Source organism: Rhinoderma darwinii, chromosome 4, assembly GCF_050947455.1.
Source record: "Rhinoderma darwinii isolate aRhiDar2 chromosome 4, aRhiDar2.hap1, whole genome shotgun sequence".
Classification (NCBI taxonomy): Eukaryota; Metazoa; Chordata; class Amphibia; order Anura; family Rhinodermatidae; genus Rhinoderma; species Rhinoderma darwinii.
Genome location: NC_134690.1, coordinates 228,801,488 through 228,806,823, shown reverse-complemented (window position 1 = coordinate 228,806,823; position 5,336 = coordinate 228,801,488).

The window sequence follows — 5,336 nt, the reverse complement described above, 5'->3', positions numbered from 1 at the left end:
GTCTATGTGAACGGCCACATTGAATTACATAGGTCCGTGTGACGGCCGTTGTTTTTAACACGTTCGTGTGAATAAGGCCTAAAAAGCAGGCCAAGCAAACTAAGAAGACAGTTACGAGAGTTATTAAATTATTTTTCCTACTAAGGCCTCTTTCACATGTTAGCATTTTAGTCATTATTTTGCTTCAGTATTAGGAAGTCAAAACCAGGGGTGGGTTCAAAACTTGGAAGCAGTACAAATCTTTCCAAGTTTATGCTTCACTCCTGGTTTTGGCTTCCAAAAACTCACACAAAATATTGGCATATGAAAGTGACCTAAGGTTAGGGTCCCTCTGTTAGACCAAACCTCTCAGAAAAGTGTATAAGCCTAACAGGCCATAGAACAATTACAGGCTTTATCATTGAAGTTGCTTACATTGAATACATTTTTAAGTGCCATAGCATCAACTAGGCGTATAGTGGATATCCAAGCTATTTTTATGCCAGTGTCTCAAATGTCATATCTTAGAGTCATCCTAAAGTCTGATCTTTTCTTCCTAGGGTTGTGTCCCATACTGTCAGGAATATAAACTTAACCTTCCTTCTATAGTAATCCTAGTTCAGAGAAAGAGTTTAATTCTCTAGGTGTACGGATATGTTTAGTACAATACCTCGACGCCACTGGGCAATAGACAAAGTATAGCGGTCTATTTATCCCGTTCCAAAGTCCCACTACATGTTCTAGAGCAAGCATGAGTTTTATCTCTAGACTGTTTAGGTAGGCGATTAGTCCAGTGAGCCTATATCACCTTCTCTGGTGTCGTATAAAGCCGATTCAACTAGGGCTATGACTACATCTTAGATGACTTTGTGGCTTTGTCTGGCCAAATATGTAAGGGTCAAATCACACAGAGTTTTGATGCAGTTTTTTTTAACCAAAGCCAGAAGTGGATCTAAGGGAAAGAAAAGGTATATAGAAAAGACGGATGCATCTCCATTCTTTGGTGTCCACTCGTGTGTTTGGCTCAAAAAACAGTGCCAAAAACTTCATCAAAACTGTGTGTGGTCCTGGCCAAAAGTGTCCCTTTTTAGTTAGTATAGATTGAATTTTATGGCTAATTCGGATTCCTTCTAATTCAGCAGTCCCCTTCCTTAGTCTTTTTTCCTAGATCCCATTTGGTCTTGTCGTGGGTGACGCAAACAAATTATCATTCCTTTCACCAGTAATTCAATTTTTTCTAATCCATAAAACCCATTATTCTGTGCAGACTTTTTAACCCTATGGGGTTTTGTTTGCAGCAATGGTTTGGGTTTACTCAGAAAAAAAACCTAATTTAAACTATATTTAATCTGCAGGTTTTCCATTGTTAATCTGTGATCCACTGAGATAGGCAAGGGGTTCTTCCTTTTTATACCCGCAGGATTCCTGTCCCTGGGGCTGAGATGTATCTTGCCTCCTTTTGTGAGAAATAAAAGAATGGGGGGAAAAAAACTTTCACTTTTTAGATGTGAAGAACCCTACTTAGATAACTGACTTATTAAGGATTTGCGGCAAGACCAACATCTATTTGTACCGTTCCACAGAACAGATAAAGGAAGGTAAATTGTCTAAAGAGACCATTAGCAAATGGACCAAGAGTGCAATCTATAAGGCATACAAAATGATTAAGAAAGCTGCCCTGATTAACATTAGAGCTCGCTAAACTGTTGTTTTGATTTCCTGGGATGAGCAGTCCAATGCTGTGTAAGGTTCCCATATAGCGTAAATGCTGCGGAATTCTGTGCGACAATTCTGCAGCATTTACAGTAGCAGCAAAGTGAGTAAGATTTAGCAATTTTCAGGCACACACTAGGAAAAAAAAACGCAGGAAAGTTGTGTGGAAAGTGTTCTGGGGTGCGACTTTCAATTCCGCAGCACATGAATTTATGCTGCGGGTTTTGTGCGAAGATGCTGGGTGGTTGCCCCAAAGAATTCAATAGGTAGCATAAATTGTGCAGCAGAGCTGTTTTGATGCATTTTTTACAGCGTTTACGCAGCAGAAACGCAGTAATAACCGCTGGAAATCCGCAGGCGCATATATACGTTGCTATAATCAATGTTTAACACAAAATCCGCAGAAAAAAAGCAGCTTTTCCACAGTAATATGCGCAGCAATACGTACTATTTGCTGCGGATTTCTATAACAGATTCTGCTGCAGATTTTCCGTTGAGGAAATTTCGCAGCATTTACACTACGTCGGAACTCAGCCTTACGGCAAGTCTATACAGGGAAAAAATAAAATCAGTAAATCCCCAGCAAATTCTGCATGTGTTAACATTTTGCTGTGGATTTAGGTGAAATCCGCAAGAAATAAGCAGCAGAATTGATACACTATGGATTTGAAAATCTGCAGCATGCCCTGAAATCTGCACAGATTTTTTTCATCTACATGTGGATGAGGTTTTAAAAAAAACCTTATTCACATGCATTGTACTATAAATAGTTCCGGAATTTCGGTGCAAAATTCACACGAAAAACTTGTGACAATTTTATTGTTCTTACTAGGGTCAAGGGGTTTTCGCTGGTGGTGCTGTCATGGTAGATTCATGAACTCCAAATTACGGTAAGGACTAATTCCTCTTTTCCTCTCCAGATTGCAACATAGAATTCATATGCTGTTTGGGCAGGCAGCGGTATTATGGTGGAAAATCTTATTAAAACTTATGCTGCCCCCACATTTCACCTATGTTAAGGATTCCTATCATTTTAGGACCATGCCACAATTACTCCCACTAAAAGTACTTTGTGTGTTCCAAACAAAACATTAGGGATAGTAATTATTTTTCTCAAACCACTGCATTGCACTCCATTTGCCAGCCATGTGGCTTATAAACTACTACAAAATGTATTAAGAAGTTTACGGTGTTACAAGCAGTGTCTGTCCTTCTTCAATTTCTTAAAGGGCTTTTCCACTATACAATTGTATTGTTTATATAGTGGTTTGTTTACAATATTTTCAAGTCACATTAAAAGTCTGTACATTGCGTCTGTGTTCGAGGCATCCTAAACCTCCTCAATACTTGCCCCGTTCTATCTTAGATTATGTCTCAATGCGAGCACTACTTTATTTTCATTCATGTTATCTCTCAGTGCCCGCGTGCCCCGCAAAGATGGTGTCTACAGTCATAATGGCACTGAGGAATAAAACAGTGCTCGCATTAAGGCGTAATCTAAGAAACAAAGTGGAGGGTATTGAGGAGGCTTTGCATGCCTCGAACACAGGCTCAATGAACTTACTGTTAATGCGCATGCGCAATGAAATTGCTTTCAATGCGCATGTGCAAAATATTGTAGGTTACTGCGCATGCATCAATGCAAGGGGAAGAAGACGTCATTCAGAAGAGAAGAAGCAAGAAGACCGGAAGAGGAGCTAGTCCGGAAGTCAGGATTGAAGAAGTCGAGACATCAGCGGAAGAGGAAAGTTCCGATGGTGGGGGAGTCACGTGACACTAGACGGAATTAGAAGACATCTGCAACTTTGAGACGGTACGTATATTTAAAAAATACTTTCATAAATATTTAATAGGTTACATAGTTACATAGTTAGTACGGCTGAAAAAAGACACATGTCCATCAAGTCCAACCAAGGGAAGGGAAAAGGGAAGGAAAAATTTCTACACATAGGAGCTAATATTTTTTTGTTCTAGGAAATTATCTAACCCTTTTTTAAAGCCATCTACTGTCCCTGCTGTGACCAGCTCCTGCGGTAGGCTATTCCATAAATTCACCGTTCTTACTGTAAAGAAGCCTTGTCGCCTCTGCAGCTTGAACCTTTTTTTCTCCAGACGGAGGGAGTGCCCCCTTGTTTTTTGAGGGGGTTTTACAAGGAACAGGATATCACCATATTTTTTGTATGTGCCATTAATATATTTATATAAGTTAATCATGTCCCCCCTTAGTCGTCTTTTTTCAAGGCTAAATAGGTTTAATTCTTTCAATCTTTCCTCATAACTTAAATTCTCCATGCCCCTTATTAGCTTCGTTGCTCTTCTTTGTATTTTTTCCAACTCCAGGGCATCCTTTCTATGAACTGGAGCCCAGAACTGAACTGCATATTCTAGATGGGGCCTCACTAATGCTTTGTAAAGTGGCAATATTACATCTCTGTCCCGCGAGTCCATGCCTCTTTTAATACACGACAATATCTTGCTGGCCTTTGAAGCAGCTGATTGACACTGCATGCTGTTATTGAGTTTATGATTTACAAGAACACCCAGATCCTTCTCAACAAGTGAATCCGCCAGTGTAGCTCCCCCTAGGACATATGATGCATGCAGGTTGTTGGTACCCAGATGCATAACTTTACATTTATCTACATTAAACTTCATTTGCCAAGTGGACGCCCAAACACTTAGTTTGTTTAAATCTGCCTGTAATTCATGAACATCTTCCATAGTCTGAACTATATTAGATAGCTTGGTGTCATCTGCAAAAATAGAAATAGTGCTATTAATCCCATCCTCTATATCATTAATAAATAAGTTGAATAATAGTGGTCCCAGCACTGAACCCTGGGGTACACCACTTATAACCGGTGACCATTCAGAGAAGGAATCATTGACCACAACTCTCTGGATACGGTCCTTGAGCCAATTCTCAATCCAATTACAAACTATATTTTCTAAACCTATAGTCCGTAATTTACCCATTAGGCGTCTATGGGGGACAGTGTCAAATGCCTTTGCAAAGTCCAAAAACACTAAATTGATGGATTGTTTTTCAAAAGTGGACAACCCCTTTAAGTGTTTCCTGATCTGCATCTACTATAACGTTGCACTATGAAGAATACATTCTACCAAATACACGCAGTTGCCAACTGTTTCAGAGAGACACTTCAACCTGCCCACAACACTGCTCCAATTTCTCAAATATGAAAAGCTGACATGGATGAACATCCACTTCTTTTTTCATCTGTTACCTGGCTCTCCGTAAAATAACAGCATGATTTCCAGACATATAGAACTGTCGTAACAACAGGACCATACTGTATATGATACAAGTTCACAGTGAAGTTTGAGCAGTGCTTTTCACGTTCGCAAACAAAAATACAGCTTGTACCACTTCTTTTATCTACTCGCACAGTCACAAATGTCTTTGCTAAACTGACTGTATCAATAACATGTGAAGATGTTTCTGACATCTTGTGATGAAATATTAAACTTTGTGACATCATAGTAATATCCAGCTACAAGCTGAACCTGGGCTGAGTCCGGTCCATATGCCATGGCTGTCAGCTGTATGTGACAGCTGAGACCTTGCACTAAGACCTTATTCAGGCGAGCGTATTATTCGTCCATGTGCTGTCTGTTAAAAAAAA